Raw genomic sequence first — 27,172 nt, forward strand, 5'->3', positions numbered from 1 at the left:
TTTAGGGTTGCTGCACATTAACATTTTATTGGAAGCTGCCCAGGGAACTCTGGTTATGGATACTGTCAGCAGTAGCATGCCTCTGAATACCAGCTGCCGGGAATCCCAAGTGGGGAGAGCCCAGTTCAGGTCCTGCTTGTGGGCCTCCAGGGGCATTGGGTTGGCCACTGTGAGAACAGGAAACCCGACTAGATGAGCCTTTGGCCTGATCCAGCAGGCTCTTCTTATGTTCTCTTATTATCGTTATTATCATTAGTAGTAGTACTACCAGTATTACCATCAAGCATGTTTACTTATTTAAAATACTTATAAACCACTTTCATATACAACAATCCCAAAGCAGTGTACAAAAGAAGAAGAAACCTACAATCCACAAGAAAACAACATTAAAAAGGTGTATCATAAAATGCTACACCTTCACAGTGACCTGTAATATATATTTCCAATATCACTCAAATGCTTGGGTGTCTTTAAACATCAAGGGTTGTATTCAGTTAAGTCCTGCTCAGAGTAGACCCACTGAAATTAATGAACCTAAGTTAGCCATGTCTATTAACTTCAGTGGATCTACTCTGAGTAGGACTAGCATCTATAGGACCGCCGTATATCACTGGCATCTAACATCATATAAAGTGAAATTATTACCACCACACCTTGTCCGCAGGCTTGCCCTCTAAAAATATACACCAGCACAAATAAAAGGGGAAGGTAGGAAGGGAAAAGTGGAGAAGGATAGCTTACATGGGAATAACAGTGAGCTGCTCCAACTTCTCTCTCCCTCTCTTACAATTCCTAGAATTGTTCCTCGAGGTTCCTGTGATATTAGCACTCCATTGCTCTTACCCCTTAAATGTAAATTATTCCCGGCATAAGGAGGCTACTAAACATTGGGTAGTAATCTAGCTCTTTATGGGTAGGGTGGATTATTTATCTCCTGTGTCAGACACTGCCTGAATCATACTGTGAATAAATTTATTTGTTCAGTTTGAAATCATAATAACTGTATTGTAATAGTGTTGTAATCAAACTTAAGAAATGACTATTGTGTTATTTCTCAGCCTAACAAAATGTAGTCTCCTTGGCAAAGGACCTTTGTTCAGACTTACCTATATTTGACTACTGCCAAGAGCGGAAGTCCAGTTCTGCAATCTTGGCAACTTTTGTGGGGGTACACTATTGTATTCTCAGAATGCACATTCTCAAAAGGCTATTGTGAAAATGGCAATAAATAGAATTCTTAGCATCAGGATGCAAGGAACGGGGTCCAAGATTCAAGCTGTGTGCCAAGTATGGATGTGACCACTGACCCCATTCAGCCCTAGATGGTACAACCATGTTGTTTTTAGCCACTAGACACAGCACACTCTGTCATGAGGAAAGGAAAGGTTTAGCGGGACTTGAGTAATCACAAAGAACTTTATTGCTGGAAAGGGACTCTTGAGAAAGTTAAGCATCTATATTAATTTTCCATTCCGTTTATGCAAGTTGATCAAGCTCACTTAATATCAGAGGAAGCAATTCCAGATGACAACAGCTGTGAACTTGCATATGCTCTCTGCATAAGGGAACTGCTATGAGAAATTTCAAACGTCACTCATATACGGAAAGAGAGGAAAGACAAGTGAGTCATGCTTCCTGTATTCACACATACTGGTAATTCTTTAAGTAAATGCTTGTAAACCTCCAAATTGGGAGCGCAAAGATATGTGAAGATGTGTGAGCCCAGGCTTCCAATGTTTATATGGTATTGTGTTTTTAGTGATGTATCATATTTATAAGCTTTGTACACTGATGTGGGAGGTGGTATAAACATGTCTTAATAGATCATAAATTTAAAAATGTTAATGATATATGTAAATAAGGAAATGCAACTCCTGGCTCAGTTTATATATTAATCAACATCCAACTGAACTAAGAAAAGATGGTGCAGTGAGTTCTGAAGCAACCTCATTATCAGGATCATCACAATAGCCCGGCTAATTGCAATTTCCATCATATGCTGGCCAGGGTCACAGCCATCCTTTCTCCCTTCAAAGAAAGTAATCAGTAGTTTCCTAAAAACCAAGAGAAATATCTGTTACTTGCTCAACTCTCTAGCTATATTTTAGTGTCTGACAATGCAAGCCTTTTCATACTCAGAGATGTCTCATTGTTGTCAATAGAGCTTCCTTTCAAGTAAGTATAGAGATGTGAAGGCCTGGGGGGGGGAGGAAGAATTGGGGACGACGACAGGTTTTTCCTAATTTTTCTGGGGGTTTCTCAAAAAATGAGGGGGGGAACATGAGAAACGTTTTCCCCCTAATTTTCCCGTTTTCCCCCAGGTCCTTCACATTTCTAGGTAAGTATGTAGGACTGCAGCCTAAGAACATGTTGCAGCAGAAACATATAAACTGAACAAAGTTCAGAAGCATTTATCTACTTCTAATGAACACCAATTTAAAATAAACCATACCTTCCCCAAGTTACCTCTTGTCCTCTACCCCTTGAACTCTGTCATGTGCACAATCATACCCCCCCCAGCGGATCTCTTATGTATGATAATGGTGATAATAATTTTGAAAAATCCATCCCAAATTAGGAAGAATTGTGGGTCAGGTGGGTAGGCTATGGTGCACTATAACTTTGGGAAGGCATCAGTTGCCACTTATTTCCCTGTTCTAAATCCTACATGCTATTTCCAATCATGGAAACTGCCATTTCAAAAATTAAGAAGTCTTTTTAAAAATTGTGTTCAGATGGACAGAATCATGCTTCACGTGTGGCAGCAAACAAAAAATCCCGCTCTTGCTGATGTTGGTTCTAGAATACATTAAATAAAACACTCACATTAAGAATCCAAGTCAGACTTGCGGAACTCTTCCAGCAGCAACCTGCAGTTTTCCTAAATGGATTTTAGTGGTTTCATCCTTTACTTCCAAAACAATCTTGTAAAAAGAAAGAAACAGAATACATTGTTCTGGAATCATAGGAATTGCTCCTTCCTTGGGTGGGCAGAGATGATGAACTTACCATGTCAAAATGAAAAATGTGGGGAAGTTTTCCCACTTCTTAATTTAGGGGTAAATTGTGCAAAATTACAGGGAAAACTGGTACTAAATACTGATGGCCATGCAGCTTGTGTTAGAATAAGAACATAAGAAGAGCCTGCTGGATCAGGCCAGTGGCCCATCTAATTCAGCATCCTGTTCTCACAGTGGCCAACCAGGTGCCCAAAGGAAGCTTGCAAGGAGGACCCGAGTGCAAGAACACTCTCCCCTCCTGCGGTTTCCAGCAACTGGTATTCAGAAGCATCCTGCCTCCGACCACTGAGGCAGAGCATAGCCATCATGGCTAGTAGCCACTGACAGCGTTGTCCTCCATGAATTTGTCTAATCCTTTTAAAAAGCCATCCAAGTTGGCAGCCATCACTGCCTCTTGTGGGAGCATATTCCATAGTTAACGGTGAAGCACTTTCTTTTGTTTGTCCTGAGTCTTCCAACATTCAGCTTCGTTTCCCAACACCACACAAAGGGCACCTGGTGTTGAAGTGTGGAGGGGAGAAGAAAAAAATAGATGGGAGGCAATGAGCAGACTCTGGTCTCCAAGGTTTCTTTCAATATGGCCAGCTCTGCGTTGCATTGCAAACTGTTTGCAATATTTCCATGAATTTGTCTAATCTTCTTTTAAAGCCATCCAAGTTGGTGGCCATCACTGCCTCTTGTGGGAGCAAATTCCATAATTTAACTTTGTGCTGTGTGAAGCACTTTCGTTTGTCTGTCCTGAATCTTCCAATATTCGGCTTCATTGAATGTCCACGAGTTCTAGTGTTATGAGAGAGGGAGAAGAACATTTTCTATCCACTTTCTCCATGCTATGCATAATTTTATACACTAATACAATGTCACCTCTTACTCACCTTTTCTCTCAACTAAAGAACCCCAGCTGCTGTAACTTTTCCTCATAGGGGAGTCACTTCATCCCCTTGATCATTTTGGTTACCTTTTTCTGAACCTTTTGCAACTCTACAATATCCTTTTTGAGGTGAGGCAAGCAGAACTGTACACACTATTTCAAATGCAGCCGCACCATAGATTTGTGTAATGGCATTATATCAGCAATTTTATTTTCAATACCTTTCTTAATTGTCTCTAGCATGAATTCGCCTTTTTCACTGCTGCCACATACTGCGTCAACATCTTCATTGAGCTATCTACTATGACCCCAATGTTTCATTCCTGATCAGTCACTGCCAGTTCTGACCCTATGAGTGTCTATGTAAAATTAAGATTTTTTTTGCTCAAATATACATAGGTTGGCACATGTTTCAGAGCTTGGAGAAGTTACTTTTTTGAACGACAACTCCCATCAGCCCAATCCAGTGGCCATGCTGGCTGGGGCTGATGGGAGTTGTCATTCAAAAAAGTAACTTTTCCAAGCTCTGATGTTTACATTGAATTGAATTTGCCATTTTACTGCCCATTTGCTCAGTTTGGAGAGGTCCTTCTGGAGCTCTTTGCAATCCCTTTTTTGTTTTAACAACTCTGAACAATTTAGCATCATAAGCAAACTTGGCCATCTCACTGCTCACCCCAGCTCTAGATCATTTATGAACAAGTTAAAAAGCACAGATCCCAATATCTTGGGGGCTCCACTTTCTCCATTCCTCCACTGAGAGGACTGTCCATTTATTCCTGCTTTCTGTTTCCTAGCCAGTTCCTGATCCACAAATGACCTCTCCTCTTATTCCATGACTGCTAAGTTTACTCAGGAGTCTTTGGTGAGATACCTAGTTAAAAGCTTTTTGAAAGTCCAAGAAAGTTCACTGGATCACTTCTATCTATATGTTTGTTGACACTCTCAAGGAGCTCTAATAGATTAGTGAGACAGGACTGATCTTTGCAGAAGCCTTGCTGGTTCTGCTTCAGCCAAGTTTGTTCTTCTATATGCTTGGTTATTTTATCTTTAATAACAATACTTTCCACCAGTTTTCCCAGGACAGATGTTAAGCTAACTTACCTGTAATTTCCAGGATTCCCCCTGGATCCCTCTTTAGGGAAGTTTCCCTGATTTTAGGGAAGTTTCCTCTTTTGAAGTCAAATGTGGCTATGTTGGATTTTCTTGGCAATTTACATGTATGTTTAATTTAATAGCATTGTGGCCACTGCTCCCAAGTGGTTCGACAACACTTACATCTCATACCAGGTCCTTGGTGCCACTTACGATTAAGTCCAGGGGTTGCTACTCCTCTGGTCAGCTCCATAACCAACTATTCTAGGGCACAGTCATTTCGGGTATTTAGAAATTTTACCTCTTTGTTGTGAGCACTCACAAGGCCTAGGCTTACCCCATTTAAATGCTCATCTTTTTTTGTCTTTATCCTGGGGTGAGATTTGTTCCAAACGGTACTCTCCTCAGCTCCTGTTGGCTTTCCTGCCCTCAATCAGTTTAAAAGCTGCTCTGCCTCCTTTTTGATTTTAAGCACCAGCAGTCTGGTTTTATCCCAGTTCAAGTGGAGCTCGTCCCTTCTGCACAGGCCTGGCTTATCCCAAAACAATCCAAACTCCTCCTCCTGACACCATTGTCTCACCCACCCATTAAGATTACAAAGCTGTGCCTTTCTAGCTGGCCTTGCATGTGGAGCCAGTAGCATTGGAGAGAAAGCTACCTTGGAGGCAAAGCTACCTCCTGGCTTTCAGCATCCTAAACAGCAACTTAAATTTTGCTTCCAGGACCTCATGGCCATATTTTCCTATGTCCTTGGTGCCAACCACAACCACTGATTCCTCCCCACCATGTCTAGACCATATTCTGTGGTTGCTGTTGTTCCACCCCTAGTTCTGTTGCTATGGGATGAAGATGTTAGTCTACCTACCCATTCATGTATTGCTGCAATGTTATATCACTGCTTCCTGAAGTAAGTAGTTTATTCTGTGCTTGCTCTCTTAAGAGTTTACTCATGCTGCTAATGGTGTTGGTTGCATTGGTTTCGAAATATTATATGCATTTTTAAAAAAGCATTTTGTTTTATTAAATTAGATGATGGTGGTGGTGGTGGTGGTAGTGATGATTTCGCTTTTCTTTCTTTTTGGTAGCACCTCCATTGTGCTCACATGTAAACTTCCTTTGCAAAATGAAAAATATTGATGGAAACGTAAACCTCACTTTACATATTAAAATCAACATCAAAGATATACACCCAGCACCCTCACCACATATAACACATGAACTAAGTTGAACTAGCATGAACTAGAGATATCACAGGGGGATTACTGGTTGGTTGGTTTTCCCACAAAGAAAGAAAGAAAGAAAGAATACACCTCAAAGCAGAAGAGAAAATTTAAAAAGCAGAAGGACCTCACAAAAACTGCAAGTATTTAAAAAGATAAACCATACTTGGTACGTGAAATCTTGAAACTATGGAGAAAACACAAGACCAAACCGTTCTTTAAAAGACAACTCTAGCCATTAAACTCTGTAGCTTGGGAAAATACCTTTCCCACTCAGTGTCACTAATACAGATGACTATCCAACCACACAGGAAATGTGGGCAAGCATTTATTTGTTTATTTATACTACTTATATCCTTTTTATATCCTTATTTTAATCTGTAATTTTAGCTTAGAATGTATGTTCTTAACGGTTGATTTTTATTCATTTTGTTGTTCACAAACTTGTTTTTAACTTTGGTTTTTATTCACAGTTTTAATGTATATTTTATATTTTTGTAACCTGCTTAGTGTTTTTATTTACAGTTAAGTGGTATAAAAATGGTTAAATAAATAAGAATATCCTGCCTGTTTGTTGAGGAGCTCTGGGTGGCTAACAAATCACAGTAGCAATCTCTAAATGAAACCCCATCATAAAAAAGTCAAAAAGAGATAGCCATCATTCCATCTAAGGCAACCACCAGACTAAATATTACCAGCCGAATCAGACAAGCACAGTCATGTCTTTACCAGCTGCCTGAAACCATAGGACAGCCCCACTTAGTTCAGCCCCCACCCTTTACCACACATTAAACTGTGTGGAAGAAAAACATTGCACCACTGATATACATTAATTCCGATGACAAAGAAACCATATGGTAGATATTTTACCATCTGATAAGTTGGTTGTCTATATGCCCCCATTTGATCTTTGCCTGCACAAAAGGGAAGACAGAAGAGCATGTTGCTAACACCACACTGCTCAACTAGATGCAAGGGATGTAGAAGAGAGAAGCTCTGATAGACAATTAACTACCCACCTTCCCAGAAGCCTACCCAAGAATACTCTTGCGAATCTTTCCAGGCAGCTGAGTTATCTTGTATTGTTTTTAATATTTCCCTTTTTCCTGTCCCTTTGTCAAGACGCAAGCATGCTGAATGTTCCAGAAAGTATCTCTCTAGGGAACCAGGCTATGAACCAACAAGTTTCTAATTTGCCCTCTAGGACTTCTGTGTTATAAAAACTTAGTTACTAAGAATGTGAAAGGAAAAGTCCCTCAGTTGATGTACATACTGGCCAAGTTCCTAATTTCACCGGCAGAAAAATGTTCATTGTTGAGGAAGCATATTTCACAACAGTACATGCTGCATACCAGAGATTTTCCACTGCAATCACTCTGATTTCTATTGTGGGTTCCTCACAGTTATTAAACTTAATTTGGGGACTACTACTGAAACACCTGACATTAATTACAAGCATTCAAAAAAAAATTCATGTAGGAAGTGCAGACCAACAGTAACTCAGCCTAAAGCTATTATATAGACTAGTTTAGTTTCTTCAATCTTGGCGCTCTAGATGTTGTTGGACTACAACTCCCATCATCTTTGACCATAGGCTAAGTTGGCTGCGGATGATGTAGCTGTAGTTCAACAACATCTGGGGACCCAATTTGAAGAACACTGTTCTGGACCATTCTCACATAATGCAGAATGTTGCAGAGAAGTGTGAGACAGCTCATTTATTTATTTTTTAAAAAATCCTGCTTTCAAGGCAACTGCCAACTTAAGGCAACCATTCACAGAGGGGAATGTCAAAAGTCTCTCCATTGGGAGAGGTCCATCAGAAGAGGGAAGATTGTGTAAATGGGAATAATATAAGGTTTAAATGTAACAGAAGCAAAGATCTATTTAGATAAGCTGATTTGTGTGTGATTTGTGCCAGCAAATGCATAGAGTTGCTCAGCTGAAATTCCATCAGGCTATAGCAGCCTTTCCCAACCAGTATGCCTCCAGATGTTGTTGGACCACAATCCCCATCTTTCTTGACCATTGGCAATGCTGGCTGAGGCTGCTGGGAGTTGTGGTCCAACAACATCTGGAGGCACACTGGTTGGGAACGGCTGGGCTATAGGAAAGGGAGAGATGGGGCTACAGGGCCTCTCCATCAGCCTAAGCCTCCATCTACATCTGTCTCCTTCCTCAACTGTTGTCTACAGCAGCCAATCCATCCGGCTGTGAGACTGGGAGAGAGACTGCAGGGCCTCTCCATCAGCTCTCCTGAAAGGCCAGCTTTTGGCTCCTGTCCAGATTTTTCCACACCTACTGCTCGCTACTAGATCTGTGTAACCAAGAATAAGTGCCTGAGCTGACTTTTTTCCTCCTCTCTCCCAGACCGTTTTCCTTTCGGTGTTGTGTCTCCTAGTCCCGGCCCTCAGGCTCACAATCAATCTTCTTACTGTTATCTGTAAGCCACTGTGGCAGCCATTCTTGATTGCAGGATAAAAATGCCAATGATTATTACTATTTCTTCAGGTGATCTCTTCCACTTCTAGGCGTACTTGCAAGACGCTACCCATACAATGTGTATTAACCTTCCTACAATGCTCATATTACTTCTCATATGACCATCTTGCAGAGACTGACTGGGCATGTTTTGCCTGGAGAAGAGAATACTGAGGGAAGTTATGATAGCACTGTTCAAATACTTGAAAGGCTGCTATACAGAGGAGGGCAGGATCTCTTCTTGAACATCCCAGTGTGTAGGACACGAAATAGTGAGCTCAAGTTACAGGAAACCAGATTTTGGCTGAACATCAGGAAAAACTTCCTCACTGTTAGAGCAGTACCAATTACCTATAAAGGTGGTGGCCTCTCCAACCCTGGAGGCATGCAAGAGGCAGCTGGACAGGCACCTGTTGGGTATGCTTTAAGTTGGTTTCCTGCATTGAGCAGGGGGTTGGACTTGATGGCCTTCTAGGCCCCTTCCAACTTGACTATCCTGTGATTCTATGATCCTGGCCATTTTGCTGCTGTTCCTGCTGCTCCTCAGCTCCAAGGGTAGTATTCAACTAACCTGTCCCATCAGCACAAGGATTACTGCTAATCCAATGGGACTTCCCCATATCTGTTCTGGAGGGTTGGGGAGACCCCTAGAACAGACTTAGGGGAAAGAGGGGGGGGAAGTTCCACTGCAGAAATTCTTGCACTGATGGAGCCATGTTCAATACAGTCCCAAGAGTGTTTAAATCTTATTTGTAGCATTGATTTTGCACGTCTGACCATGCAAGAATATCCCTTCCTTTGATCTCTGGAGGCAAGTTGTGTAGTGTCTGACATGTTGTACAACTATCCCTCAGAGACTTCTCAAGTACACCCCCAGTTAAAAAATAAAAATAAAAGCTGGCCAAAGAGAATCCCAGAATCTTGGGAGGAAGAAGCACATGTGTATTGACACCGAGGATCAATGAGGGACAAACCAGAAACTAATCAAACATGGTAAAGAGGAAAAAAGATCCAACTGAGCGGAGAATATTATTGTCCAACACATTCTGGCCTGATTTGTACACTACGGTAAGCCAAATGAGGGCTTTCCTGGGCCATGTCAACATGGGATCACCCAGAGAGTTGCTTGCAGCTGCTTTCTTCTTCCTCATTCTTTTTTACTCCTCTGCCACACTGAGCTAAACCAGGGTTTGGCTTAGTGTGTCGCCCGCATTGGGCTCTTGGTTAAGCTCCCTCCTCACCTTGGCTTAGTTCAGTGTGGCATGGGAGAAAAAAATCTAGGAAGGAGCAAAGCAGTAACAAGTTCCTCTCTCAGAGCCTGCACAGTCCTCATAATCCACTGTTTGGCTTACTGTTTGTGTGAATGCGGCCTTTGAGAGGCAACATATAAACATTATAAACTGCAGTGTCACCAATATGCAGATGACACTCAGCTCTATCTTTCGTTTAAATCTTCACCAGAGTTGGCTGTGGAGACCTTGTCCAAGTGCCTGGAATCCGTGAGTGGATGGATGGGAAGGAACAAGCTGAAGCTGAACCCCGATAAGACCGAGGTGCTACTTGTGGGGGACAAAAGAAGGTTGGGAGATGTTGACCTGAAGTTCAATGGGGTGAGTTTACCCCTAAAGGACCAGGTCCGCAGCCTTGGGGTTGTACTTGACTCCAGGCTGTCCATGGAGGCTCAGATTTTGGCGGTGAGCCGGGCAGCCTGGTATCAACTACACCTCATACGAAGGCTGCAACCCTACCTTCCTGCTCATCAGCTCCCCCTGGTAGTACACGCCCTGGTCACCTCTCGTTTGGATTACTGTAATGCGCTCTACGTGGGGTTACCCTTGAAAACTGTCCGGAAATTACAACTGATACAAAATGTGGCGGCTCGACTACTTACGAATAGTCGCCGCCAGGATCACATCACACCAGTGTTGTTCGATCTACACTGGCTTCCAGTTGTTTTCCGGGCCCAATTCAAGGTGTTGGTATTAACCTTTAAATCCCTATACGGTCTCGGCCCAGTTTATCTTACAGAGCGCCTTCAACGCCACCAATTATGCCGCCCGACAAGATCAGCCACTCAAGGCCTTCTCTCAATCCCGCTGACAAAAACGGCTAGATTGGCGGGTACAAGAGAGAGGGCATTCTCAGTGGCGGCCCCCACTCTCTGGAACTCCCTCCCACAAGATCTCCGGCATGCCTCTTCCCTAAATGTATTCCATAAAGCCTTAAAGACCTGGCTCTTTCAACAGGCCTTTGGGATCTCCGGGGAGGGTTAATTACTGTGACTGAAATGCCTCCTACCCTGTTTTAATATTGTTGCTGCTGTATTATTCTCATACTGTTTTTTATTGTATTATTGTATTTTATCTCATTGTGTTTTAACTGTTTTGTACGTCGCCTAGAGTGGCCTTTGGCCAGATAGGCGACACAGAAATTAAATTTATTATTATTATTATTTATTATTATTACACACAAATGCATGTCATGCTTTAAGTTGGATTCCTGCGTTGAGCAGGTGGTTGGACTCAATGGCCTTATAGGATCCTTCCAACTCTACTATTCTATGATTCCATGAAGTCCCAACAGGTGCTTTAAAAACAAGCAAACATTAAAAGCAGCTTGAGGAGTCTTCAATTTCAGTCTGTGAAGTGGAGGCAGGGAGGGGTGCTTCACACTTTTGCCACCAGTAGTTTTCTTCTCTCACCCCGTTCATTGGGTGCCCAGAGGGGAAAAAAGAACACGGGGGCTCCTGCCTCTTTAGGATCTGCATAGATGAGGACATCTCAGCAGGTGTAACTTATCATTGTGAACTTGTTGAGTTCCTCCAAAAGTATATTTACAAGAGTAAGTTAGGCAATTTTAGGGTTAAGCAATTTCCCTCCAGGAAATCTTCTCTCATGTTTCTTCTACTTTGTCTCTCTCTGATTTCACTGTTTTCCCACTGAAATGCATCACGTAGTCATCATCCCAAACAGCTTAGCAGCACCAGGTTTTTGGTTTTTTTTAACTTCCTAAGTTATGTAGGAACGGTGATGCCTTCTTCATTTTGCTATCCTGGACTCCTTTGGAGGAATCTAATAAAGAAATAAAAAACTAATTTGTCTTGCATGCATGGACTGCTCAAACAATATAGCTGTAACAGAGGGCTATTGGCACCGGCAGAGTGAAAGCCATTATCACAATAACTACAGTAAGGCCCCACTTCCCGGCGCTTCGCTTCCCGGCATTCTGCTAATGCGGTGGCTTTCATTCCCCGTTTTAAAGCCAATTTTGCGGTTTTGCAGCATTTTCGCGGCATTTTCGCACGATGCGCCCCGTTATACTCAATGGGATTCCGCTTTACGGCAATTTCCGCTTTACGGCGGGGGTCTGGAACGGAACCTGCCATATAAGCGGGGCCCGCCTGTACTGTGAGACTGATCCCAAAAACCTTTAAAAACTCTTTTTTTGTTGTTTCGCAAAACAAGGTAAGTGCAAACATGTCCCAAGAGAAAAACAAACATAGCTAAGCTTTGCTGCAATTGCATCCAATAGTGACAACAGCTAATCATAAACCTGCCACTTGCTGATAGAACTAGCTTGCTGTAGCATGTTGCACTAATATTCAGACCCCTGCACAGCCTCAAAGCTTATTGTGTGACCCTGGATCGTAGGATCCAGGGAAGACTTGGATTCGAATCTATACCCAGTTAGCCTCACCTTACCAGGTGATGCGGGGCCAAGCACTATCTCTCGGCTTCATCTACCTCACCAGCTTTTGAGGGTAAAAGAAGGATCCTGAGGTCCTTGGAAGAAGGCTAGGAGAAAACCGCAATTTATCATTCTGTTTTCTACATGTCATTCAATTCTGTGAGTGCCGTTGCTTATACAGCCAAGCGGCACCTCCCCGCACCTGTTAACTTGCTCTGAGCAGTCTCCTGACGGAGAAGGGAGAGTTCAGAAGGTTCTTGCCCCAACATGTGAAACAACATTTTGTACATACCAATAGCGATCTCAGTTCTCCAAGTACCAGTAGGCAGGTAGCCAAAAGAGCATCACCCACAAACAAGAGGGAGGTATTAGCAGACGCGGGGGAAGCCCAAAATGTACAAAAATCTTGGTGGGGAGGGGGAAATCTCAAACATGATAGAATGGAGTGGTTGGAATGCTGCAGATGGACCAGTCTGTACTGCAACATTTGTGATTGTGTTGCAGGTCCCACTTGTAAATGATGACAGAAATTTGAAGTAATGTTAGGTTCATGATGGCTTGAAGAACCCAAGCTATAAAAAAAAAAAAACAGACACACCAAAATGGCACAACGGAAACAACAGTACTCGCACAATAAAGGGTTTTGTTTTACTTTTGAAAAAATTCCTGAGGACTGGACATTATCCAGTGTAACTCTGCTTTAAATATGGGCCGAGGGACATATTTCATCGGGAAATTAATTATAGGAAAAGTGTTCTCTTTTTTTTAGTACTCTGTAAGGGGACACATGGGACAGCTTCCATGCTAGTTCAGTAGTTATTGTAACAAGGTTATGGAATTACAAAATGAGAGGGAAAATGTCATATGGAAACTGCTAAGATCCCCACCCCACCCCCGTAACAGTGTAAGTCAACCCTTGTCAGGCTGTTTGTGGGATTGTAGCTGCTTGGTAACAGCTTGGGCCATCCTGTGACATTTTGGCACGCTCTCGTGCAGCTAATTTTCTCCCTGTCACAGTGTTGTGTGAAATGCAGAGTTGCATGCCATAGGAGGGAATAATAAGTACTGGTAACTGTTAAGCAACAAAAAATCCAGAGTGGGGGAAGGTTCATGGGGCACATGCCGAACATCTGAACTGAAGAAGTGGACTTACGGCACATTAAATGCGCTTCTCTTTAAGGTGCTACAGTGCTCTTTTGCTGCTTTGAACACGGCTGGTTATTCTAAACCTGCATCTAGGGCAGACTTACAGAATGTGAACATACAAGCCAAACACAGCCTACCAGCCATGTATGGTGATCCACCAGAGATTCAATATACTTCTTGGATTTGCTGACTGCCCGAGACTGAAAAATCATGGCTTGTCTAGCAGTTGGTAGGACACAAAACTTTGTTGATGGGCTTTCTTTGGCACAGTGGGTCACAAATTTTGCAGACCTGATGTAAAACTGAGGAGGCAAAAGGGCAGCAGCTGCTATCTGTCTCTATATGCTGCTATAGTTTCTTATCTGTGCTGCCATACAAACACATTCGCTATTTTGCAGTTTTCTGACTGTAGTGTATAAAATGGACTTTCTGCCTACAATTTTCAAGTTCTGTTGGTTAGTTCTGTTCCCACATCTTTACCCTGATCTATGGCAGTTTTGAAGAGCCAATTCATTGTAATTAGTTTGTAGTACTGTTTAAAACTGCCAGATGCCCTTGAAGCATTAGATTGTCTGAGTCTAAACTGTGATTAAAATTTCTTATTTCCTTTCTGGTTTTTAGAGCTCCAGAACCATAATATCTCATTTGTAAACTGTTAGTGTCTGATGTTATTTAGAAGCATTGGTGTTGGCTTCTCATTTTCTTTTATTTATTGTTTTCAGATTTAAACTTTAAAAAGTTCTTTCATATTTTAAAAAGAGAGAACCTGGTTTGTTATGACCAAATAGACAATCTTCTCTCCTCTCTGTTATGGCAAGTCCACCCACCCCCTCATCTGGTCATTCCCACAGCGGCCACGCACACAAATGGAAGCAGTCAAATATAAGAAAGTCAGACCAAATCTCCAAAAAGGACTCTGTGTTCTTGTGTGCACTGCAAACTGCCCATTCTTTTGCAACTGACTGTAGCAGATCTTCAGTCCTATCACATAATAACAACATCACTCCAGCTGTGTACAAGAGTACACAGTCTTGGAGTAAACAAGTACAAAATACTAAACAAAAAAAAAGTTTAAAATCTATTGGTAGCACAATCAAGATCTCCAAAGCTATAAAGGTTTATCTATGTGCCAACCAATCATGGAGTGAGCCATGGCCCATAAAACATACAAGAGATTTATGACATAAAAGCTGATATATGAATAAATAAATTGGTGGTGGTGGGGATGTTGCTCTGTTTCTTCAACTACAACAATACCTCAATTAAAAATCCTCCAGGAAAGAAACTCCTTTTAACAAAGTCTTTTTTGGGTGTGGGGAGTGTGCAGGGCACATACTCTGACTAGGGTTGCCAGGTCAGAAACATCCCAACACCTGGGATTTCAGGGCCAGATCCTAGTGATGTCACAGGGGGCATGCCCTGGTGATGTCATAGGGGGTATCCTAGTGATGTCATAGGCCAGGCTGTAGTGATGTCATTAAGCATGATTCATTAAGCATCAACCGCAGTTGCTTGGAGCATACCACTCAAAAAAAAAATCTGACTCGAAATTAAGATAGAAATCTTAGCTAAATGAGGGTGTTACTAGGTCCAGCTGAAGTGATGAGATCATTCCTTCTTACCTGCTTAGAGATTCTGCGTAAGGAACATTTAACCTAGCCTACTTGCTTCTGGCAAGAAGGGTTTAAGTGCCTGCAGGCCAGGCCAGTCACCAGAAGGCTGTTGTAGGAAGAAAGCCTAGTGTTGTGGACATGTTAGATGGGAGCACTCAGGAGTAAAGATGGATACCTCTGAAGGCTGAAGTTCTAAACACACTTACTAAGGGACTAAACCCCATAGAACTCAACAGGACTTACTTCTGTGTAGATATTGTTAGGACCATGCTGTTGGTAAGGCTTGACTAGGAATCCTCTGCAATATCTGTATCAAAGCAGGGTTGGCAACCCCCTGCCTGGAATGCCCTGCCTGCCTTTTAACATGGCTGCTCCAAACTTCTTTACAGACTTGACCCTTCACTGCAGAGACAGTTTTGAGAAATGGGTAAGAGTTAAAAGGTTTTGCTGCTCTTTCCTGCCTACTCTGTGGGCTGCTATAAACTCACTTTGACAGCCAACCCAATTCCAGTGAGTAATAATTACAGAGAAATAACACACATGCTTTGGTCTACCTTCACAGGCAGCAGATTGGGAACAGCAGCAGTTGAAGCCACACTTCCCAGTATGTGAATTCTCCTTTACCACTATTAGGCAAGAAACAAACAATCATGCAAATAACAAGGTGTATCATCACTGGGTTTAAGGGGGTTGAGCTGATCACATAGGACCACTGTTGTTGCTTCTATGGATGTAAGGGAGTACGGTCAGAGGTAAATGAAATGTAAATAGAAAAAGAAGAAGACAATGATGATTTCCTAAATGCAGTACCATACCAACCACAATAAGATTCCTATGAGTAAGACAGAAAACTGAGCATCCCACAACTAGTCAGGGTTCCTAACCAAAATTTTAAAAAATCCTGGACACCAGTCAGCCAAGGTCATAGAAATCCTCATGCAGCTCAACCTGACCCCAGGGCTGCAGTTAGTACAGAATGGTGTGGCATGATTGCTGACATGAGACCCTATCAGCACATGATACCTCTGCTCTGAAATCTGTGCTGGTTGCTGATTTGCTACCAGGCCAAGTTCAAGGTGTGCTTTCCAAGTTACAGGTTCCACATAGTACTTGTTCTGCTCTTGTAAGAAATCAATTCTTATTGTGGCAATACCTACGCTTTGGAACTCCCTGCCTATTTACATTAGGGAGGTGCCTTCATTGTACTAATTTTGGCACCAGCTAAAAACATTTTTGTTTAGGCAAACCTACCCAGGCATGTAGAAGCTATTATGTTTTCTCTGTTTTTAACTCATTGTTGGTGTTATTATTCAGAATGTTTTTAAATACCTGTCTTTAAATCTTTTTGCCTATAATTTTATTGTTTTAGTTCCTTCTATAAACCGCTTTGAGGTTGTTGTTTTTACAATAAAGCAGTATATAAATGTTGTAAATAAAATATATAAATAAATTTCTGAGTCACTGTGGCCCTTGGGTCTCTTTCCTCTTTTATACCGAGTCAGGCCATTTGGTACCATCTAGCTCAGTACTGCTGACATGGATTAACATTGGCTCTCCAGGATTCCAGGCCATAGTCTCTTCCAGAGATTGAATTTTGGACCTTTGCATGCAAAGCATGTGCTCTACCACTGAGCTACAGCCCTGTTTAAAAAATATATTTTTAAAATTGTTCTTTCCATTTCACTAATGAATGCACAGCATACCTGGGGCAGATCCACAGAATACATTTAAAGCACATGAATCCCGCCGCAGAATCCTGGGAACTGTAGTTTGTTAAGGGTGGTGGGAACTATAACTGTAAGGGGGAAACTACACTTCCCAGGATTCTTTGGGGGAAGTCATGTGCTTTATATGCGGGTTGAATGTGCGTTAAATGTATTATGTGGATCTCCACTACTTCATAAACTTTGCCTGCATATAGATCATTTTAATTAAATTTTAAAATGGAAATAATATACATTTACTGGTGCATAGCCCATGGTCAACCATCGCTCAGCCTAATCTTCCCCTCAGGATGAAAACAACAGAGGGGGACCATGACCACCCTAAGGTGCAATCCTATGTATGTTTACTCAGAAGCAAGTCCCAATGTAGTCAATGGGGCTTACTCAGACAGGGAAGCATGCACAGGACTGCAATTCAGTGATAAGGAACTTTACTCACCCAATCCAAAATTCAGAATCATGCCATGTTAAGCTGTTTTGCAACTGTTTTATACTTGTTTTATGGTTACTGGATTTTAAATGGTTTTATTTCTTGTTGTGAACTGCCTTAGTTTCCAACCCTATCTCACAGTGTTGTTGGAAAGACTCCATATATATACTCGCACTGGAGATGTAAAAATACATACACCTCATATAAAAGTTTATTGTCAAAACCAGTTGGCCATTGCAGAACTTTTTTTTTTTTTAAAAGTATTAGTTTCCTGCCAAATAAAAGCAGTGACACCTAAGTTAGCCCTGTTTAACTTCTTTAAAAAAGGTCAGAGGGGGAGAGAAAGATTTACAACACAATCCTTTTCTATGTTCACTCAAAAGTCCCATTGATTTTCAGCACAATCCTAACCACATCTACTGAATTCAATAGGGTTAGCTCCCAGGTGTGTGGAATGAGCATTGCAGCTTTACTCCCAGAAAGGCTTCATACTGGGAAGGTTTTCAAACCAGATTATGAATAAGACAAATAAACTGCCCTCTTCCAGTAAAAGTTAAACTTGTTTGACTCCTTAATTAGAAAAGTATAACACTGCAGCATGTACACTTTTTAAAACTTCTGTTCAAAAATTATTTGAAAGATAAAATGTTTGCAAGTAATTAAAAAACCCTGCATGTACACTTTTATGCCTACCAAGATCCTGCTGTGATCTTCTGTTGTAGTGCAATGCTATGCATGTTTACTCAGAAGAAGTCCCAATCCTGTACAGAGAGAGTACTCTTGAGGCTGCTGAAAGTGATATATTTACTGAACTCCTGATGCGACACAAGTAGGAAAAGGAAACTGTGAATTTAGCTATTGCCTGGGGCCAACAAATCTTATCAACCACAACCTTGACTTCACTTATTGACTAAGAATCTGAAAGGGCAGTGATTAGAGCAGCCGGTAGTAACAGAAGTTGTGGGGGTGGCAGCTGACATTTTGGTATATATCTTTTGAAACAGACCACCTAGAAACTTATTTTTTTAAAAAAATGAAAGCTAAGAGTCTGGAGATTAAGGTGAGTCACCTGGAGACCTAGAGAGGACCCCCAAAAGCCAGAGCTCCAGGCAAAAACTGGACACCTGGCAACCCTAACTCTGACATAGTCAGAATGTGGCTCCTTGTCTACTGGATTGTGGCTGTTGCAGGCAGCTCTCTCATGCATGGCTGGAATGGTGCTCCTTGCCATGTGGCACAGAAGCCTCTCCAGTAAACAGTGCTTCGGATGCCCTGGAAGCACTGTTTACTGCAGATGTGTCTGTGTGAGTGTAGGGAAGGATGGCAGAGAGAGAGGAAGAGAGAGAGACCAAGCCCAGGGTGATGGTGGTGGCTGCCCCTTGCCTGCCTGCTCGAGTACGGAGAGAACTGTGCTCACAGCTTTAGATTTAAATTGTTTTAAATTGTTTTTATATTGTTTTAAATTTTAAAATTGTGTTTTAAATTGTTTTTAAAATATGTGTTTTAAATTGTATATTTGTTTTAATGTTTTTGATTGCTGTAAACTGCCCAGACAGCTTCAGCTATGGGGCGGTATACAAGTGCAATAAATAAATAAATAGATTGCTACAGCAAGATGCTACACAATAAAAGAAAAAAGGCCAGGCAGGCATCCCTGGGTGCATTTTGGAAGAAACCTTTGAGTCGTCTGTATGCAAGGCTTACTTGACCTGGTTGTTTCATTTCAGACATGCGTATTGTTAGTTTTGAATAAAAAGCTTGCTGAAATATGTTGAACTGCCCTTCTTGTCTGTGGTGTAGGAACCTATCCCTATTATTTCTATGTTATTCTTACCTCTGGTTTCTGAGTTTCTGTTAAAGTAGTAATGTCCAGGAACGCAAGTACTTCGTTAACTGAGGTATTACTATATTGCTAAGACTAAGGCTAATGGAAGAAAAATGTTGGTATTCTAATGATGTATATTTAATAAGAATGTAAGAAGAACCTTACTTGACCTGACCAAGGGTCCATCTCATTCAGCATTCTATTTATATCAGTGAACAGCCAGATGACTCCACAAAGTCTATATGCAGGGCAAGAAAGCAATAATCCAGGTGAGTAACCTTTTTGGCAAACTCACCTGTCAATCACATGATGTCATTATGACATCACATTTCACAGATGGGCTGTCCCACCCACCTGTCAAAATCCCTCATTTGCAAAGGGTTTTGCAAGCATCCCTATGCTTCTTTCCAACTCTGACATCAGAGGCCTTGTGGACCAAATGGAGAGGCCTGGCAGGGTAACTGGTTCATGGACTAGAGCAGCCTTTCCCAACCAGTGTGCCTCCAGGTGTTGTTGGACCACAACTCCCATCAGCCTCAACCAGCATTGCCAATGGTCAGGAAATATGGGAACTGTGGTCCAACAACATCTGGAGGCACACTGGTTGGGAAAGGCTGGACTAGAGGTTCCTCACCCTTGCAATAGATCATTGCTTGTCCTTAACAGTTGGTGTCCAGAGATACCCTGCTGCTAAAGATTGATACAAAATTATGTTACCATTTTTCATACCCACTGATATCTGTGGAGGAAAATAATAATGGCCTGTTAAAAAACCATCTAAGCATCTATCACAGTATCTTATGGTGATAAATTCTGTAAGTTAATTAGGTATGCATTATGAATGAAGAACTTGGATGATTGTTATCAGTAGATGAGGATAAAGGATTTCTTCACATAATGCAGCCACCTTGCTGATGTTAAGCTAAGCAGGCCTGAATCAAGAGACTTCTATTAATGAATATCTATTTAATTCTATTTAATTAACATGATTTAGCTATTAAAGTAACAAATGGAATCCAATTTTTCCCAAGCTCCCAAGGCATTATTTACCATCACACAGTTGAATGTATCTACTCAGTTTAAGTTCCAGGACTTTACAAACCATTCTCTTAAGGCTGGAAGGCTAGAATTCTGCCTGTTTTTGGCAATTAAAATCTTTGCAACAGTTAATATGTTCCAAACTAACTGGTGATGTTCCCGAGTTATAGAATCTTTGAAATAGCCTAACAGGGTGCATAGTGGGTTGCAAGGCTGAGTGTCACCTATCTCACAATCACTGCAACACTTTTATTCAAACAGAACATAATCTTACTGCATTTTCACCAGATGGATGAAGCTGGCTTTAGATGGATGAAATTTCCAACAATTATCTTTTCCATTGCTATAGATCTTAAGTAGATAAGTTGTGAAATACCAATGATAAGTAATTTCCCCTGCTGTTGACACAAGGTGAAAGGCAGGATGGGAAGTAAATACTGTATGTTAAACATTGTCATTAGTGGAATTCTATTGCAGACGTTCTGGAAAAAAATGATAGCAAGCTCTGCTTAACACGGAAAACAATCAAGCCTCTCTCATGTTGGATAAGTCTTGGCCTGTGTACATAGGATATTCATTACCAGAGGGGTCGTCAGCCTTTTGGGGGCCGTGGGTGTATTTGCAAACAGAAGAAACTGTTGTGGGCACTACACCCCTGCTGCAGTTTTCCCACCTTGCCCCACAGTAACCCTCCCAGTTGCCATCTGCATGACAATTATACTTAGGAAAAAAACTTCTATTGGCTAAGGAAGGCTTCTATCAAGCATAAATTTAGCAAGGGTGGGGTGGGGGATTGGATCCAGAGGGAAGGTTTCTGCAGGTGCAGGTTACCCTCTGGGTGCCATGTTGGTTACCCATGACTTAATAGGTTTGGAATTTTCCATTTCTCTGTGATGGCGTTACACTGATTCACATTGGCCACATTCAAACCTTAATATTGCCACATTTTTCACAAGGCCATGCCCATGTCCATCAAGAGCCCATATGTTATGTTTGACTATGAAGGGAATCAATAACATATGCCTGGAAGAGCATGACTGTTTACAGGACAATAGTAACCAACGCTCATTGCAACATTCAGATGTGATAGTCGCTTTTCTAAGGACTATTGTTTGGATCCCAAAATAGCTGTTTCCTACTTTGCATACTTGATACCTCATCTTTAAAAGTTTTATTTGTTTCTAAACTACATTGACCACAAAATCAGCCAAAGACTTCACTCAGATCTGGAGGCAGCATGCTCAAATAAAGAGGGTAGCAACAGAGCCAGGTGAACTTGTAGCATCATAGATTAATCATAAGTAAGCAGAACGGCTAAAAAAAACCCCAGAAAGAATGTGCCCCTCAATCAAGAACGATGGGAAGGAACACATTCCTTCCCATATTGAATGGATTGTGAAAGGGTTGGAGAGGATGGTCTGACATTTGGCTTTCTGGCCCATTTTAGACAGATACAAACAAATTGAGTTCCCTTTGCTCCCAATGTGGTGGAAGCTCATACTTCCTCCTAGTAACTGTGTTTCCTGCATCTAATTAGGATGGCCTACCTTACTCCTTGAGAAAACCTGGTTTCAGTGAGCACTGCAGAAACAAGCACGTCCAGGAAAACAACCTAAAAGCCTCCTTCCCTACAGACCCTTCAGAGTGTTGAGATCAGCAGAGGGGGCCCTTTTGATAAGTTCTGCCACCCTTGGAAGTTTGGTGGGGTAGCCCGGAACAGGGCATTCTCTGTGGCAGCAGCTCTTAGGCTGTGGAATTCCCTCCCCACCAAGGTGCATCTGGCAACTTCATTGTACAACTTTTATACCTCTTTACCATGACCTTCGATACCCGAGATGTTTATTTTTAGGAGCCACCCTTTTTTTCTGTAATGTTGTTTGGGTTGTTTTTAACTGTTTTAATTATGTGTTTTAAAATTGTTGTAACCCCCCAGGATCTCTAAGTAAAGGCCAGGTAATAAAATCTAATTAATAGCAACAACAACAACCTAAAGCCCAACAAATGTCACTTTGTCAGCACTGTAGCATTGTTCCACACACTGCAGATTTTCTACATGGAAAGTTGTAGACTATAAAAACAAAATAATGAAAACAGTTCAGTTAGTTATCATGTGTGACAATCACACACACATATTACACAACATGTTCTGCACATGAACATGCACTGTCAAACCATAGCCAATTGTGGCTTCTTAGAATATATGTACCCATCGAGAAATACACATGGGTTTCATGATAGTCTTCACAGAAGTGTTTTTTTAATTGTATCATGTCTATGACTACACTCCTAAAAAGTAAACTGAATTGTGTATGGGCTTAAATGAGTACTTTTCTGGATAAGGCCAAAGTCCTTCCTTCACTGAGTCTACATAAAAGGAAATTCAGTTCTATAAGCCTGAAGCTTCTCATGGCTGTAAAATCTATTGCATGCCACAGTGTCTCTTCTATTTGATGATGGAATTTGAAATGACTGTTCTTTGGACAATGCATCATAATATGGCTTTGCTGTAAGATGAGCAATTGTTGAACATGATAAAATACAGTAGCCCTCAAAAGGGATGTTTGGAGGTAGCATGTCTGTAGCTTGGAAAACACTTTAGGGCTGCATAGAGGTGTCAAAGAATTTTGACGGAAAAAGAAGCGGAAATTGTTGCAGTTTGTCTGTCCGTGGTCAAGAATGGAAATCAGTCAGGCAAATATGACTGGTATTCGTTCACCTGGCGGTGGTTGTTTTTAAGACCGCAAATGATATGTAATTGATGACATTGGTTATATACATTGGTTTGACATTTCCTTTACATTGAAATGAATATAAGTTACATGAGATACATAAATAGTTACTTGCATTAAATAGCAGACAGCAACACAAATAAGGTAGTATTCGGTGGACACTGAACTGCAGTGGAATGGAAACAGTGCTGAACGTGACCAATAGAGGTAGAATGGAAATCGGTGCATTCTTATATCCCTAGGGCTGGGTGTTGTTTTTGTTTTGCCTCAGTATTATTTTAACTCCCCCCCCGATCCATGAATATTAAGATTCATTAAGATATCTGCACACATTTCCTAGTATACTGTAGAAGGTCACAATGGTTCTTTCAGTTACTTCATTTTGATATTTATAATGACATGTTAGGGAAAATCTGAAACTGTGAATTGCCTTGTTTTATTAGTAAAATAAAATCTCTAATACAGCTTTTTAGAACTTGTGTACATTAACTACAGCTCACTGAATACAGAACTTGTAAAGTCACAAAACTGAATACCAAGGTCAAAGGTGGGGTTGCAAGCACATCATGGGCAAATGTCCGAGAGCACTTAAAAAGCCGTTAAAATGAACAATAATGGAGTGATGCCAAACACTGAAAGTTACCAAAGATAATTAGAATTGTTGTAGATATAATGGTGTTCAATGAGAGCAGCTGTTTTGGAACTTCCTGCAAATTACTGCAAAATTTTTCTCTGGAAAAATAGCTTACAATTTGCTAATAATATTGCCTCACATGATATAAACCCAAATGACAACCTATGTAATACCTTATAAAAAAAGAACAAATTGTCAAAATCAGCTGCTCAACAAAGGTAGACGAGTCACATGAAATGTCAGTGTGAGTTATGGTTCTACCTGAAACTTTAGCAGGAAATACTGTTGCCTCATTTCTGTCCTTCTATATGTAACAAAACCAAGCCTGTGCATACTTATCTTGTGCCTATTTTGTGATGTGTGAAAAGTACACAAACAAACCTACTACTCCCAAGAACGGAAAGAGGTAAGGCAGATAGTGTCAATATATAGAGTAAAATCAGCAACAGTTTGTTCAATGTACTTGAAAGTCAACCTTTTCACTTTAAGAACAGCACGTATTCCACAGCCAGAATGATTTTATTTAATTTACTGCTAGCCTGCTAGAGTGTAAGATTGTCCTCTAGATGCTGGAAGTTTGGCTAGATAATTTCCTATTCATTCCAGAACACAGAGGTCGATATGCTCAAAGATTTATGCCTATTAAAATTGCAGAATGTATGAAGGAAATTTATAGGAAGACACAATGGGAAATATCAAAATGACTGAAAATGAATTGGAGGTAGGTTATTTATGATAGAGCTATATCGGTCTTTCAGCCCTGTTTTCTACATGTATCCACTCCATTTTCAGGAGTAATGATCATCAGCCAGGGAGGATTGTGATAAGGTGCTGTTGTTGTTCTAAATCTGTAACTTTTTACCTAAATCAATATTTGAAAAAAAATGATGCATGAGCAATTGAAATGAATGTGGCACAATATAATTTACAAATATTGCTTCTACACACTAAGTATGACCCTTCTGCCCTCATGGTCATCTCCCATTCTCTCACTGTTGTAAGAGCAATGTTTTAAGGATGGAGAACCGGTGGCCTTTCAGATGCTGTTGGACTCCAGTTCCCATCAGCATCAGCTAGCATGATAAATGGTCAGGCATAATAGCAACATCCAGAGGGCCACAGGTTCCCATCTGTGGTTTAGAGACTGTCAAGGTAGGTTGTCACCAAACCATGGCTCCTCCTCTCTGCCTCTTGGGTGGATTGGGCAGAAACTAGGGGAAGGAGGCAGCTTTTTTTCCAGCCAGCCTTCCCTACACCCAAGGATAAGCTACTTTTCTGGCAGAGGCAAGTCCTCCAGGTGAACACCATCAGAGCCTTTCAAGTGCAGATTTCTTCATCAATTTCTGATTTGCTCAGCCATAATTTGACATCACATCCAAATTGCCAAACTATGGTTTATGCCATACAGTAAAGTCTGTACATTGTTTGAAGATCCAGTTCAAACTATGGTTTCAAACATTATTAGACCAAATGAAGAAAGGACAGGAGGGAGCCCACGGAGTGTTTTTAATCTCCAAAGTATGGCTCAATTATCAGCTGCCATTGTGTCTGAACTGGGCACAGATAACAAACCCTGCAATGAGACTAAGTGCAATCCTATGCATGTGTTGTCAGAAGTAAGGCTCACTGAGTTCAGTGCGACTCACCCTTTCAACTATACCATTCTAGCCTAGCTAAATTCTACTCAGATCAAATCCATGGAAATTAATGAACCTAAGTTAGTCATGTCTCTTACCTTCAGTGGGTGTACTCTCAGAAGGACTAACTTTGGATAGAACCCTAAGGCTGGAATCCTATGAATACTTACTTGGAAATAAGTTGCAGGGGAATAAAATATGACTTACTTCTAAGTAAGCATGCACAGGACTGAGCTGTAGCTCCCCCAATTCACATTAAATGCAAACTTTTCTCAGGGGGCAATACAAGCGGAAAGACATATTGTAGTTGGAGGTGATGTTTATTGGATGGAGGAATGGTGAGCAGTAGTTATGAGGAAAAGGGTGGCAAATCCAGGTTCAAATTCCCACTCAGCCATGAAACACATTGGTGATCTGGGCCACCCACTGTCTCCCATCCTAGCCTATCTCAAAGAACTGTGTATGCCACTCTGATCTTCTTGGAGGGAGGTTAGGATATAAACATAAACATAAACAAACAAACAAACAAACATTTGCTAGGATCTATTTGTACACATCCCATACACACATAATTCTGTCCAGTGTCATGCATCCAATTAACTTTGAGCATTAGAAAACTTCTTGTACACAAAACAACCCTCTGATTGTGAAGATAATATATGAGTTTAAAAGCTGAATTCTGTGTAGATTCTACATGCCTTTACAGTGTCCCTATGGTCTTTCCTGAGTGTGGAGGTGCTCTTGAACAACTTCTAGTCAAGTTGAAGAATTGTGCCCCCTGATCTATTCCCAACACAATGCTTTGCAGTTTTGCATGACATAGCGATGCAATTGGTTCATGTATTCTAACTCAGTTTCCAGACAGATGCCTTTCATTATTAGATCATTCTATAAGGGAAAAAATGGTTAATTAGTCAGCCTATTATTTCTTAAATGTCTGCGCAAGAAACAACTATGTATACACCCCAAACGGTCAAGCCTTTTTATATTTATGTATAATATTTATATGCCACTGTGAAGTCCCTAGGTGGTTTACATCAAAACACAGTAAGATCATTTTTAAATACCTGCATCATTACATTATAACAAAAAATATGAAGAAATATATTATTAAAAGCAGAGAATTGTCTTTTGACATTTTTTTTTAATTTAGAAAAACAAAGTAGCAACAGAGCCCAGTAGCTACAAGATGGCAGTGTCCAGCCCTCAGGACACAACAAAGCAGTGATAACAAGCCCATCTAGAAGAGTTTAGATTTTTTAAATGGAGTTTGAATGATAAGAACTTGTTCAAATGATGTCATGCTTGTAAAATGGATTGTCTGCATTGCTAGGATGAGATGCCTTTTGGGAGCATGTCTGAACTGGATTTGGATATGGGCTTTTTTTCTTATTTACCTGTTTATTAAAAAACAAAATTTATAGCTTAACACACTGCAACTGTGTAGCTAGCAACTCCATTTCTACTGTGTGCCCTGGTTTCTGAGAGTGCATTTAAAGTTGCAGTGCATGCCGATACCTTTCTTGATAAGAGATTTGCATAAAGAAAGGAGGGGCTGTGCTATGGCTACAGGCCTGTTGAGGAATACACAACCATAAAGCCTGATCATGCAAAACCAGCTGTCTTTCCTGTTGCCTTACTGATTAGTACTCCTTGGATTACCAGTTTATTATTCCATAGTATACTGCCTGACTGTGTGCTGATGCAGAAGAGAATGTTGATTATTTCCATATTGCCTAAGATAAAATATCTGCAGTTGGACACTAATAATCTACAACTTAAAAAAATGCAATCATTTATCGTTGCATTGCAGATTTCCAAAGTACAGGGCTGGAAGAAAACTGTACTGGAAAGATTAAGTATGTGGACATTTTAGCAGCCTGTGCAATCCCCCACAGACCTTTTGGATTGAACTGATTTTCTGGATCCATTTCAGTCTAGTTTCTGGCCTGCCTTTGACAATGAGACTGCTTTGGTTGCCCTGATTGACGTCCTTAGCTTTCTCTCGCTCTGTGTGTGTGT

General features: G+C 41.0%; 1 long non-coding RNA gene across 1 annotated transcript in view; it reads right to left on the minus strand.

Moving 5' to 3' along the window:
- The window catches only part of LOC133382310 (uncharacterized), a 55,887-nt gene that overhangs the window by 27,922 nt on the left and 793 nt on the right, over positions 1–27,172 (minus strand). The gene's annotated exons all lie outside the window — the stretch shown is intronic.

Source organism: Rhineura floridana, chromosome 3, assembly GCF_030035675.1.
Source record: "Rhineura floridana isolate rRhiFlo1 chromosome 3, rRhiFlo1.hap2, whole genome shotgun sequence".
Lineage (NCBI taxonomy): Eukaryota > Metazoa > Chordata > Lepidosauria > Squamata > Rhineuridae > Rhineura > Rhineura floridana.